Genomic DNA, 14,835 nt, shown 5'->3' with positions numbered 1-14,835 from the left:
TTGTCTCCTAGAATCCTTTCATCCCTTTCAACATATGATAATCTTCAAAAAAAAAAAAAAAAAAGAATCTCATGGCCTTCTTAAGCTGTTCTCTCTCTCTCTTTTTTTTTTGGATGAAATATTCATTGCTCATGATTGAGTCTTCTCTTCTTCCATACAACATGGTGCCCAGCATTCAGTGTTCTGGATAAATCATTTTGTAAAGCACTTTAAAAGCATATTGAGATGATGGGTAATATGGGTGTTTTTGAACCACTGGTGAGAGATGAGTAGGGTCCAGCTATCGAAAGACTGCAAGGTTTGTGCCCTCAGCCTTTGCTGTGTGAAGAAACTATACAGCCAGAAAGCCAAATGAATCTTTGGGGAACACTGGACCCAGCTGTGCTCATGAAATTCATCTAAGAAAATCCTTGTAGTACAAAAGTGGAGAAAGAAGTTTGAAAGACCCAGCCAAGTTCGTAAGTCTCAATGTTGATTGTAGTAAGAGTTGCATTCACAGGAGGCAGATGCCTTCCAAGATGATTACGATTCCTGGTCCTTTGGATCAAGTTTTGGTATAGTTCAGGGGACAACAAGCTAGGGTACCAAGTATGGTCCAAATGTGGACCATTGTCTGTTTTTATACAGCCTGTGAGTCAGGAATCATTTTTACATTTTTAAATAGTTGGGGGAAATTAAAGAAGAGTAATATTTTGTGATACAAGGACATGATATCAAATTCACATGTGAGTGTCCAAGAGGAAAGTTTTACTGGAGCACAGTCACACCATAGTGACCAAAGCTGCTTCCATGCTCCACCAACAGAGAGGAGGAGTCTCAACAGAGACCATATGGCCTGCAAAACAAAAAACAAAAAAAACCACAAATAACAAAAAAAACCCTACTCTCAGGCTCTTTTCAGAAAAAGTTTGCAGATCCCCAATAAAGTTCATTCTGAAATTCAACTTTGGTCCTTAAATAGATGCCTGAAGTCTCGCTCAAATGCATTGATTCCTTTTTAGGGGATTGTTAACGTCGTCCGCTGGGGAAAGAGCCATTCATTTTTCTCACCTAGAAATGGACTACAGGACAAGTGGCATGAAAAATATTTGACCAACCTATTAGAGAAATGCAAATTAAAACCACAACACGATACTGTTTCACACCTACCAATTTGTCAAGAAATTTTAATTTGATGTGTTGTGAGGATATGGAGCAATATGCATGCACGTTGTTGGAGGAAATGAAAATTGGCACAACCACTTTGGAGAGCAGCTTGGCAATTCCTAGTAAAATGGAAGGTATGTTTATAAGATGACCTACAATTCCATTCCCATGTTTATCCTCTATTTTGAAGAAATCCTAGCACATATGCAAGAGGAAATCTGTAGAAGGATGTCCAACGCAGCCTGGTTTATGTGGTAGTCATTAATGCTATTAGCCAGATAGTGTGGTTTTCCCCATCCCTCCCAGGCACATGGTAGGTTGTGCTTTTAGCTCCCTTGTGGCTAGGTGGAGCCCCATAGCTAGTTCTGGCAGTTGAGCTTTGAGCAGAAGTGACACATATCACGGCTGCAGAATATACAAGGCCAGCGCAAGACTCTGCCAAGTTACGATAACCTGTAGGTCAAAAAAAAATTACAATGAAAAACAGAAAATACTTCAAATAAAATAGTAATACTCCATGTCAAAATTTATCATTCTACTACAAATACGTATCATTAGACTACCAATACTGTACATCGAAGCTATAGCTTTGCTTAGAAAGACATGTATAACTTCAAGTGCATATTAGGAGAGAAAAAAAGCTAAAAAGTCAATAAACTTTGAATCTTGGTTTGGATTCCACAGAAGCAGATCCCGAGCCAGGGATCCAAGGACAAACAGTTTATTGGGAATAAGCTAGTCGGCGAAGGCTACTACAGCAAAGTGCCACAGACTGAAGGGGTCAAACAACAGAAACGTATTTCTTCACAAGTTCTAGAGGCAGAAAGTGCGAGGTCAAAGTGCTGACAGGATTCCTTCCTCTGAGGCCTCTCTCCTTGGCTTGTAGATGGCCACCTTCTTCCTGTGTCCTCATGTGGACTTTCTTCTGTGTGTGTGTGTGTGTGTGTGTGTGTATGAATCCTAATCTCCTCTTCTTATTAGGGCTCACTCCATGACCTCATTTTAACTTAATCACCTCTTTGTTTGTTTATCTCCAAACACAGTCACTTCCTGAGGTACTGGGGGATAGGGCTTCAACAGATGAATTGGGGGTGGGGTGAGGCACAGTTCAGTCCATAACAGGGAGGTTCTGGGAACACATGTAGAAACACAAGTAGAAAGTGAGACAGAGAAGGGAAGGCAGCCAATAAAGGGTAGATTATTAAGGCCTCATAATAGCAGGCAACTATAGCTCGATTGCCAAAGAAAACTCTAGAAAACTATATAAAATATGCTTCAGAATTTTCTTGGCCAAAGGGCAAGAAGCTGGGGTATTTATACCCTGACAGTGTTTGGTCTTTAGTTAAGGGTTTCCCCCGGGGCATGTTAGGCACATCTAGTCCTCTGTGTCTACAGACTAAGTGGGTTCAGGCACTTAGAGGGCAACCTCCTGACAAAAAATTCGGTGCCAGCCCTTGGAAGTCAGCGTAGTGTGCATGGGAATGGAAAGGGGACCTCAAAACCTATGGGCAGTCTCACAGGCTCAGCCTAGCAGCCCTCTCCAGAAGTTACAAAGAGAGCAGCAAACAGACCTACAGGAACACAATAATGAGAACAAATTTAAATGTATAAATAGATAAGATCCACAAAACCATAGATTGGTTCATTAAAATACTAATAAAATTTAAAAATTACTGTCCAAACTCATCAATTAAAATAGAGAAGAGGCACATATGTCAGGAATTTTAAAATAGGGCATCATTACAGATCCTGCAGACATGAGATTATTGAGAGAAGAAATAGAAATAAAAGAGAGTGAGTAGCAATTCCACTCCTTCTCAAAAGAGTTGAAAACAGGCCCTCAAACAAATGTACACACACATACATGTCCACAGCACACCATTCACAAAAGCCAAAGGAGGATACAACCCAAACTTCCAACAAAGGATGAACGGACCAACAAACTGTGGTTTATCCATACAATAGAATATTCTTCAGCGATGGAGTATGCAAAGAAAAAAAATAGAGACAAACAAAAAACAGACCCTTAAATATAGAGAAAAAACTGATGGTTACCACAGGGGAAGAAGGTGGGGGGATGGGGGAATTAATGGGGGAATTAAGCATACACTTATCTTGATGAGCACTGAGAAATGTATAGAATTGTTGAATCATTATACTATACACCTAAAAGTAATATAGGACTCCATGTTAGTTACATTGAATAAGAACAATTTTTAAAAGGGTTGAAGTACAACATACGTGAACCTTGAAAACAATGCTGAATGGAAGAAGCCAGACACAAAGACTGGTTTGATTCCATTTAAATGGAATATACAGAATAGGTAAGCCTGTGAAGACAATAAGTACATTATTGTTTGTAAGTGCGGGTGGGTTGGGCAGGGGTGGAGGGGATGGGGAATGACTGCTTAAGGAGTACAATGAGTGCAGGTGTCCTTTTGGGATGATAAAAATATCCTGGAACTAGATTAAAATGTGATCTCACAGCATTGTGTAAATATTAAATGCCAGTGAATTGTTTTCTTCAAAAGAGTTGATTTTTTTAATTAAAGATTTATTTATTTATTTATTTATTTATTTATTTATTTTAGAGAGAGAGAGAGAGAGAGAGCAGGAGCTAGGGGAGAGGGAGAGAGAATCTCAAGCAGATTCCGCACTGAGCATGGAGCCTGACATGAGGCTCGATCTCGCAACCCTGAGATCATGACCTGAGCCAAAACCAAAAGTCAGATGCTCAACCTACTGAGCCACCCAGGTGCCCCAACAGTGAAATTGATTTTATGTGAATTTCACTTCAATAAAAAAAAAATAGAGAGGATGAGAAAAGAAGTAGAAATACCTGGCAGTATTTGAGTATGGAGTACAGACATGCCCTAGATTTACAATTGCCACTCCCTGACAGTTTTTAATATTGTGATGATCTCATTAAATATTCACACTCGTCCCATGAGGTAGGGATTACTAATAATCCTCATTTTCACAGAGGAATAAGGAGTTGATGGGAAACAGCCTTATCTCTTCTCTGTCTTTGTGTCACTTTGTGTTTTGCCAAGTTGATCCAGAGATCCTCTCTTGAGAAGCAGGACCAAGAAGCATAGACAAGGTTACTTTTAGGCTTGGAGTCATCTCAACTAAAGGAAATGAGCCAGAGAGGAGTGAGGTGCTCTGACATTCCAAATATAGCCTGTGCTTGGCCACTTAGGAAGATGGATTTGTTGCTAGCAACGAGTACGTAGAACGTGTGTGATTTGGCATGTCTCGAGTTGTGAAGTAGATGGAATGCAGGCAAAAAATTGATGATGTTATGGGGAGGGGCTGTGCAGGGTGCTAATTGCCATATGAAGTGTCTGGAGGTGGGGTGGAGATGAGGCAAGGCTCTCTTCCTTTTTAATAGACTTGAAGGATGGGAAAGTCATCTTGCAACCGCCAAGCATTTGGGAACAATTGTACATAGCACAGAAGGCACAGCTAACATGAGCCTGGGAAATCTGAACATTCCCTGCACACTGGGCAGATTCCTGGATGTCAGAAGAAAAGATCTATGGCCCCCTTACTCCTTCTAGCCACATATATGGAGCCCGGAAGGACAACAGAAAGCAGAAGAGCATGTACCAATGACTATGGGACTCAAATCACCACCTACAATTACTTCTATGACCTCTGGAAAAGTAGGCAAAAGGTATCAGGTGAGATAGGAGCAGAGTTAAGATGTAAGCCCGAGCCACAAACCTATAGGCATATGGTGAAGTGAATTTGTTGGTACCCTTTGGAATTTACATTAGAAGGCACATTTGTGAAATCTCTATGAACCGTATATGATGTTCCCTACAATTATATCTGGAGAAGCAGGTTAATGTTGAGTCTTTCTTTTAATTTTACTGAGGAGAAAATTATATTGCCGATATTAAGGTAAAAGTTAAAATTAATATGGAATCATAGGTTCAAAAGCTGACAAGACTTTTGACTAAGTCCTAGAAAAAAAAATAAATCAAACTCTTGAGATGGGAGGGGAAAGAAGAAGAAAGATTAAAGTAAAATTAAAAATAGAAAGCCTTAGACTGACAATATATTTCTTTGAAACTCTAAAACTTGGGTTTTTACTGTCATCTAGCCATCAAAGGACCAGCATTTTCTATTGATTTGAATTCTGATTTTAAGGCCTTTCTGCCACTTTCCTGCCTTAATTTGGCCTGGGTTATTCTTTTCTTTTTCCTTCCTCTGTAACTATATATTTTCACTGGGGTACAATACATGTAACATAATATTTACCATTTTAACTATTTTTAAGTGTGCAATTCAATGGCATTAAGTGTGTTAACAATGTTGGAGAATCATCACCACTACTGAGAGTCGTGCTGGAAGAGCAGAACTTTTAAGGATGAGTTTTCTCAATTGGTCCTGGGAATTGACTCCCCGATCTGATTAGATTTTAAAACGCTAATGATTCTATTTTCAGTAGTAAAGAGAGTACTGATACAGTCCACAGCAAGATCTGGCCATAGAGATGCATAAAACATTTCCACTGGATACTTCGACTCAACCACTTATAAGAAGCAGGGACCTGAGTGACCATGTATATAATCGTTTTGGACATTTTCTGTAAGCTAACAAATACAATGAGATTGGCTGGCTGTTCCTCATGTCCTTGCACAAAGTGGGGACAGAAGAGGATGAGTTCAGTGGTTCGAATTCCCAGCTCCAGGGCCACATAAATGACCTGGAAGCTTCTATGTGTGCCCTCAAGGAGATCCTTATCTCCTGAGATGGCTGAAAATCAAACACAGAATCTCATCCTATGACTGGTTGAGTTATAGTGCCAGTGAGGGCATTTATTAGAAAGGAATGGGATTCTGAAAGTCTGAATGGGGATATATGGGAAGTCTCTGATGAAGATGAGGACATTGAGCCCCTAATTCTGATGAGCCTTCTTTGCTGGTGGAAGAGAGCACTCCACCTCCAGGGAAAGTGGCTTTTTCCATCCCTTCCACTCTCTTTTCAGGGGGATCAGCCCTGCATTATGTGAAGAAACTGTACTGGCCTTCCCAGAGGCAGTTGCCATACACGATAATGCTGATTCTCCTGAGGACCCACCCCTACCACCTCTTTTCGTTTCTAGACCTATAATGAGACTCAAGGTCCAGCAGGTCCCTACAGGTGATGTACAATGTGTGACTCATGAGGAAGAGTGCTACACTCTAAAAAAACGACTTCAGTTTTTTCTAATTTATACAGACAGAAATTTAGGGAACACACATGCAGATGGCTTTTAAGGGTGAGGGAAAATGGTGGAAAGAGCATAAAGTTTGGGCAGACCAAATATATTGACGTGAGCTCACTAAGCAGAGATTCTGCATTTAATGTTGCATCTCAGAGAGTTAGAAAGGACTCTAATAATATGCTTGGTTGCTTGGTTGAAACATGGAACCAAAGGTGGCCCCCAGTGAGTAAGTTATAAATGCCAGGCCTGTCTTGGCTTGAGGTAGAGGAAGGGAAATTGGAGTGTTAGAGTGGATTTGTCATTTAGGACCTACTCATCCACTCTTGAAGGGTAGAAAAGACGTACCTTTCACTGTGACCGTGAGAAATAAATTCACAAAGAGAGTTCCAGAATCCTTGAAAAGCTCTGTGATCACTCTTCTATGTAGGTCGGACCTTAACCATAAGAATTACAGCCACTGAATTAAGAGTGTATATTAAATGTAATGGAAGTAATTGGAAACCAGGGTGGCAGGAGCCAAGTGGTGGCACTCAACTGCCAAAAGCAAGGTACACATGATTATCATCATGAACAGCAGACTCAAAGCAGCAATATGAATAGGATGGTCTGACTCATGCAGACCTATGGTGTTGGCTAGTTGATCATGGTGTTTCTAGAGGTGAATTACATAGGAAGCCTACTAAATTATTACTTGATCTATGAGGGATAATAACTATATTTGATCTTTGTTCCTGGTTCCTGGCACAGATTTCCTAAAACCCTAGGAACCTGGTAGGTCTTTCCTTATTCGGAAGGAACCCCTTTTGAACACACCTGAATTTATGTTAATAAGGTGATAGAGGATGGGGCTGATCACTAGAAAGAAAGGTCAAGTGATTACAGGATTGGAACTTTCAGCCACACCTACTGACCTACAGGAGAAAAGGGATGGGGTGGGCCAGAGATTAAACTCTAAAAATGTTTTGAACTATAAGATTCAGTGAGCTTCCAGGTTGATGAATGCATCCACATGCTGGGAGGGTGGCATAGCTCAGGTCCATGGGAACAGAAATTCCTGTGCTTGAGACCCATCTGGACCCTGCCCTCTGTAATTTTTCACCTGGCTATTCACCTGTACCCTTTATAATAAACTGCTAAATGTAAGCAAATCTTTGCCTGAGCTTTGTGAGCCACTCTAACAAGTGATTGAACTTGACAGGAGGGTTATGGGAACCTCTGCTTTAGAGCCAATTAGCCAGAAGCATAGGTGACAAGCTGCCCTTGCAATTGGCTTCTGGAAAGAGAACAGTCTTGTGAGACTGAGCTCCTAAACCTGTGGCACCAGAAGCTGTCTGCAGTTGGATAATGTCAACTGTGTGGAATTGTAGGACACCCAGTTGATGTCCGCCAAGAACTGGAAAATTGCTTGGTGGTGCTGGAAAACATTCCAGGATCTCTACAGGCAGACAGGTACTACATTAAGTGAACAAAAGTCCAACCTGACTTATAAAGCAGAGAGTCATGGTTCCCCAGTCAATTCCCAGACTCGTGCCAGTTTACAGAACCAGAACCCCTTGAATGAAAGAGAGCCAGGTCCCCTTGAAAAAAGATCTCACGTGTTTCAATGATTAATCTTTCTACCAGCCTTCCCCAGACGGATCTATGGCCTTTTACCAGGGTAAATGTGCACTGTAAAAAAGGAAATGATAAGACATTTGATAACACTGAGCTAACACTGATTCCAGGAGACCCAAAATGTCACTGTGGTCTACCAGTCAGAGTAGGGGTTTATGGAGGTCAGGTGATCAATGAAGCTTTATGTTGGGTCTATCTCACAGTGGGCCCGGTATGTCCCTGAATCCATCCTGTGGTTATTTCCCCAGTTCCAAAATGCGTGCTTGGAATAGATGTACTCAACAACTTGGTTCTTTGACCTATGGAGTGAGAGCTATCATGGTGGAAAAGGTCAAGTTGAAAACATTAGAAGTGCCTCTACCACAGAAAATAATAAAACCAAACCAATACTGTGTTCCTGGAGGAATTACAGAGATTAGTCCCACCCTCAGGGACTTAAAAGGTGCAAGAGTGGTGATTCCCAGCATATTCGGTTCACCTTGCCTATTGGACCTGAGCAGAAGACCGATGAGCCTTGAAAAATGACACTGGGTTATTGTAAGCTTGGAAGCTGATATCTAATGTGGTGCCATATCTTGAACAAATTAAGACCTTGCCTGGTACCTGGTGCACAGTTACTAATCTGGCAAATGGACTTTTTAAAAAATTATTATTGTGTTATGCTTGTCACCCTACAGTGCATCATTAGTGTTTGATGTAATGTTCCATGATTCATTGTTTGCGTGTAACACCCAGTGCTCCATGCAATATGTGCCCTCCTTCATACCCATCACTGGGCTAACCCATCACCCCTCCCCTGTCCCCTCTGAAACTCTTAATTTGTTTCCCAGAGTCTGTGTGGAAGGAGCCAAGATGCCCTTCAACAGACGAATGGATAAAGAAGATGTGGTCCATATATACAATGGAATATGACTCAGCCATCAGGAACGATGAATACCCACCATTTGTATCGACATGGATGGAACTGGAAGGGATAATGCTAAGTGAAATAAGTCAAGCAGAGAAAGACAATTACCATATGGTTTCGCTCATATGTAGAACATAAGGAATAGCAGGGAGGACATCAGGAGAAGGAAGGGAAAAATGAAGGGTGGGAAATCAGAGAGGGAGACAAACCATGAGAGACTAGGACTCCAAGAAGCAAATGGAATTTTTATCCACACATGTCAATAAGGACTACCAGAAGCAGTTTGCTTTCAACTGACAAGGCCAGCAATACCCCTTCACTGTCCTGCCTCAGGGGTATATCAACTCTCTGGCTCTATACCATAACTTATTTCACAGGGGTCTTGATTGCCTTTCCCTTCCACAAGATACCACACTTGTTCACTACACTGATGGCATTATGCTGACTGAACCCAGTGAGCAAGAAGCCGTAACCACTCTAGACGTATTGCTCAGACATTTGTGTTTCAGAAGTGGGAGATAAGTCTGACAAAAATCCTGGAAGTTTCTACCTCAGTGACATTTCTAGGGGTTCAGTCACGTGGGGCATGTTGCAACATCACTTCCAAGGTGAAGATTAAATTGTTGCATCTGATCTTTCCTATGACCAAGAAAGAGGCACAAGGCCTTGGTCTTCCTTGGATTTTGGAGGCCACGTAGTTTGCATTTGGGTGTGTTACTTTTACCTATTTACAAAGACCCCAAAAAGCCAGTAGCTTCGAGGAGGGCCCAGCACAGGAGAATCCTCTGCAGCACGTCTGGATTGCTATGCAAGCTGCTCTGCCACTTGGAGCATATGATCCAGTGAATTCAATGGTGCTTGAAGTGTCAGCGGCAGATAGAAATGCTGTTTGGAGCTTTTGGCAGCCTCCTATAAATGAATCACAGTGCAGACTCTTCGGATTTTAGAGCAAACAAAGCCCTTCCATCCTCTGCAGATAACTACTCTCCTTTTGAGAAAGAGCTCTTTGCCTCTACCGGGCCTTAGTGGAGAGTGAACGAGTTACCATGTTACCTGAGTTGCCCATCATGAACCAGGCATTATCTGACTCACCAAAGCATAAACTTGGATGTGCACAGAAGCACTCTGTCATCAAATGGATATGTGATTAGGCCTGAGCAGGTCCTTAAGGCACAAGGAATTTACATGAAGAACTGGCAAAAAATGCCTCTAGTCCCCATCCCTGCTCCACTGCCTTTTATCTCCTAGCAGGAGAGAAGACTTGAGTCTGGTTTACAGATGGCTCTTCACGATATGCAGGCATCACCAGAAAGTGGATGGCCGAAGCACTATAGACTCTGGCTGGGACATCCCTGGAGGGCAATGGTAAAGAGAAGTCCTCCCGGTGGCAAGCATTTTGAACAGTGCACCTGGTTATTCACTTGCATGGAAGAGAAATGACCAAATGTGCAATTATATGATTATATACCAATCCATGGGCTGTGGCCAATAGCTTGGTTGGATGGTGACAGGCTTCGAAGGAACATGATAAAAAAAATTGGTGCTGAGAAAACTTGGAGAAGAGGTATGTGGATAGACCTCTCTGAATGGGCAAGAAACACAAAGATACTTGCATCTTACATAAATGCTTACCTAAGGGAGACCTCAGGGAGGAGGATTTTAACAGTCAAGCAGATAGGATATCCTGCTCTGTGGATAACAGTTGGCCTCTTTCTCCAGTTACCGTTGTCATCATCATCATGGGCTCATGAAGGAAGTAGTCACGATGGCATGGATGGAGGTTCTCCCTGGGGTCACTTTCACTCGCTAAGGCTTACCTGGCTACAGCCACTGCCGAGTGTCCAATGTGCCAATAGCAGAGAGCAACCTGGAGTCTTCAGTATGGCACAAGCACCTGCAGGGATCCGCCAGCTACCCCAGGGGCAGGTGGATTACATTGGACCAGCTCTGTGGCAGAAAGGGCAGTGTTTTGTTCTTATTGGAATAGACACTCAGGTACAGACTTGCTTTGTCTGCAGGCAGTGCCAAAACTACCATCCATGGATATACAGAATGCCTTATCCACTGTCGTGATATTCCACATAGCATTGTCTCTGATCAAAGAAATCACTTCACAGCAAATGAGGTATGACAATGGGCCCATGCTCAGGTAATTCATTAGTTTTACCATGTCCTCCACCATCCTGAAGCCATTGGTTTGAGAGCATGGTGTAATGGCTTTTTGAAGACTCATTACCATGTAGCACCATGTAGATGGTAATACCTTGCAGGCCTGGGGCCAAGTTCTCCAGAAGGTTGTGTATGCTCTGAATCAGTGTCTAATGTATGATGCTGTGTCTCCCAAAGCCAGGATTCACGGGTTCAGGAATCGAAGAGTGGAATTGAAAGTGGCACCCCTCACTCTTACCCCTTGTGACCAGCTACCAACATTTTTGCTTCTTGTTCTCTTGGCCTTATGCTCTGTTGGCCTAAAGGTCCTAGTTCCAAAGGGAGGAATGTTCCCACCAGAAGACACACAAGGATGCTATTAAACTGGAAGTGAGGAGTACTGCCTGGCCCATCTAGACACTTCATGCCTCTGAATCAAAAGACAAAGAAGGAAATTACTGTGCTGCCTGGGGTGATTGATCTTGAGTACTAAGGGGAAATTGGACGACTACTGCATGATGGAGATAAGGAAAGATATGTCTAGACTACAAGAGGTCCCTTATGGAGTCTTTTAATATTGCCACGCCCTGTGAGTAAGGTCAATGAAAAACTACAACAACCCAATCCAAGCAGGACTACTAATGGCCCATATTTGTGAACCATGGTTTCTCTCTACCAGGTAAAGAACCACAACCAGCTGGAGGTACTTGTTAAAGGCCAAGGGAATACAGAATAGGTAGTGGAGGAAGGTAGATGGAGGAAGGTAAATGCCAACTATGACCACATGACCAGTTACGTAAACTAAAAGTAACAGACTCAGGAGACAGAAATCTGGATCCTTAAGGACATTTTTTAAGTGGGCAACTCAACCAGGTCTGCGGTCTGCCCTACCTCTGGACTTCTTACTAAGTGAAAGAAATAACCTTGGGGCGCCAGGGTGGCACAGCGGTTGAGCGTCTGCCTTCAGCTCAGGGCGTGATCCTGGCGTTATGGGATCGAGCCCCACATCAGGCTCCTCCGCTGTGAGCCTGCTTCTTCCTCTCCCACTCCCCCTGCTTGTGTTCCTTCTCTTGCTGGCTGTCTCTGTCGAATAAATAAATTCTTTAAAAAAAAAAAAAAAAGAAATAACCTTATTGCTTAAGCTGAGATTCTACTTCTAGCCCAAATGTCCCAACCCATACAGTGTGTGGGAGTATGCGATACTGTTGCTATTGCGAGGACGCCAAACACCAGACCATGAACTGATTCCAGAAGTAAAAGACAGCCTTATATTACCACAATCTCTCAAATACCTCTCTTACCTTCCAGACTTCTGAAATTACTTTACCAGGAGACAAAAATTATTTTTCCATATTGAATATCAACCTGCTGATAGACAAGGGGAAATACGAGTAGAAAAAAAAAAAAAACCCTCAGGAAATGATCAGTCCAAAAATGAATAAAGCATACAGATTTCAATAAGAGGCATTTCGTACTACCAAATTAATTTTAAAAGATCCTAACACTCAAATGACTGGCCAGGTTGTGCGAAAATTTTTGAAAGCAAGAAAAATGTATCAACTTCTTTGATAAGTATCTTAGTTTGCTCAGGCTGCTATAAAAAAATACCATTAGACTGACTTAAGCAATAGGCATTTATTCCTCACAGTTCTGGAGGCTGAAAGTCTAAGATCAAAGTGCTGACAGATTCGGTTCCTGGTGAAAGCTCTCTTCCTGGCTTATAGATGGCCACTGTCTTGCTGTGTCCTCACATGGCTTTTCCTGGATCAGGCACATGAAGGGAGTGAGAGTTCTCTGTCCTCCTCTTCTTACAAAAGCATGAATCCCATCATAAGGAATTCCCTCACGACCCCATCTAAACCTGAATACTTCTTAAAGTCTCCACCTCTAACCACCATCACAGTGGGGATTAAGGGTGGACCTAGGAATGGAACGGGGTATGCAAACATCCAGTTCATAACAATATGCAATGCTAAATATTTGTTTCGAAAACCGTACACACACTCATACTTTTGTCAATGTCCTTCAGTCAGTGACCACCAGACACACGACACACCTATAATTGACCAAGCTGGGTTTAATGCCCATGGGAACCATGGGAAACCTCTGTAAGTCTTAGACAGGACTTATGATAAAATTTGGGCTTGTGTCCCGTGTTTTGGGAGAGATTTTAGAGAAGTGGAGCCTTACTCTGGACTGGATGCCTTCAGGAAATGAAGGTCATTCAAGAATGAATCTTATCTAGAAGGAGGAAAGGGTGGGTGAGGCTAATGCTCTAATTTATAAAGAGGCAGCAGTCACTCATATTAACCAAAATAGACAGATGTTTGGTTATTTCTGTGGTTTGGACAATGTTCATGTTTTATCTGGGTCAAGACATGGTTCCAGAGTGTGATCTTGTTTTTGTCCTGACCCATGATGGCCTCGTGGTGGCCTGGTTTAATGTTTTCTGTGAAACTGTTTCTGTTCAACAGAGAACTGTAAATACAGGGCCAGCTCCTGGCTGACAACATCTGTTTTTTCCTTTTCTTTCCTTTCAGCCCAAACACAGTGTGTATCAGTCAGCTTGTGCTGCCAGAACAAAGTACCACAGACTGGGGGGTTTAAACCACAGGCACGGACTTCTCACTGTTCTGGAGGCTGGGAGTTCGAGATGAAGGTCCCAGCAGGATTGGTTTTTGTGAGACTTCTTTCCTTGGTCTGCAGGTAGCCACATTCTAGCTGTGTTCTTCCATGGCCTTTCTTCTGTGCAGAGAGAGAGAGAGAGAGAGACCTCCAGTATGTCTTCCTCTTCTTATAAGGTTATGGGTCTAATCAGATTAGGTTTCACCCTTACAGTTTTATTTAAGTTTAACCATCTCCTTAAAGGCCCTATCTCCAAATACAGTCACAGTTTAGGTTAGGGCTTTAACATACAAATTTTGGTGGGGGGTGGGGGTGGAACATAATTCAGTTCATAGTACTGGGCATCAGAGTCCAAGATTTCTAGAAAGATCTTTCACAGAAGGTAAAAGTAATAGACATGTTGATGGTGTTACTAATTTTTCCAGGAGAACTTAGGAATGGCAAGTATCTAACAAAGCAGGGTAGAAAAGGCACGTGATGGCTCAGAGGACAAAAGGGCCCCGGGCTGGCTCAGATGGCATTAGGGTGGTGGGTTAATTGGTAACTGTTTTTAATTATTAATTTTTTCATGTTTCTATAATATTGTTTTTGTGGCAATTAAAATACAAATACCTATGGGAAAATTGATAAATAGATTTAAACTTTTTCACCCCTTGGAGTAAGTGAAAGCAGGTGCTCGTCTGTGTGCTTTGCTGTGCCTATAGGTGAGACGATCAGAGGGGAGAGCAGCAAAAGGGTGAGGTGGGGAGGAGGCCCCTGGAGCAGGGGGCTTAGCATAAGGCCAGGAACGGCAGCCAGAGAAAACCTGGAAAATCGACCACTTACCTGATTTGTCCGTCATCCATTGAGCTGCATCATCAGCCCATAATTACCCAATTATGTGACCCCCACCCCCCACCCCCACTGCCAACCCCCACGCCAAGCAGATGGCAAGGAAGAACAATTGAAAGAATAATCTCTAGGAGCACCTGGGTGCCTCAGTCAGTTAAGCATTTGACTCTTGGTTTCTGCTCAGGTCATGATGCCAGGATCGTGAGATTGAGCCCCACATGGGGCTCCGTGCTCAACGGGGAGTCTGCTTGGGATTCTCTGCCTCTCCCTCTGCCCCTCCCCCTGCTCATGCACACTCTCTTTAAAATAAATAAATAAATAGAATCTCAAAAAAAGAAAAAAAGAA

At 42.5% G+C, this 14,835-nt stretch overlaps 1 long non-coding RNA gene across 1 annotated transcript in view; it reads right to left on the bottom strand.

The window, feature by feature from the left end:
- Window positions 1-12,725: 12,725 nt before the first annotated feature.
- LOC117802209 overlaps window positions 12,726-14,835 on the bottom strand; it is a 34,375-nt gene continuing 32,265 nt past the window's right edge. Inside the window, exon 3 of the long non-coding RNA XR_004625271.1 lies at window positions 12,726-13,778. This is a non-coding gene — a long non-coding RNA (uncharacterized LOC117802209). The remainder of the gene's footprint in view (window positions 13,779-14,835) is intronic.

Source organism: Ailuropoda melanoleuca, chromosome 5 (assembly GCF_002007445.2).
Source record: "Ailuropoda melanoleuca isolate Jingjing chromosome 5, ASM200744v2, whole genome shotgun sequence".
NCBI classification, from domain to species: Eukaryota; Metazoa; Chordata; class Mammalia; order Carnivora; family Ursidae; genus Ailuropoda; species Ailuropoda melanoleuca.
This window is presented reverse-complemented; position numbering and strand designations above follow the sequence as displayed.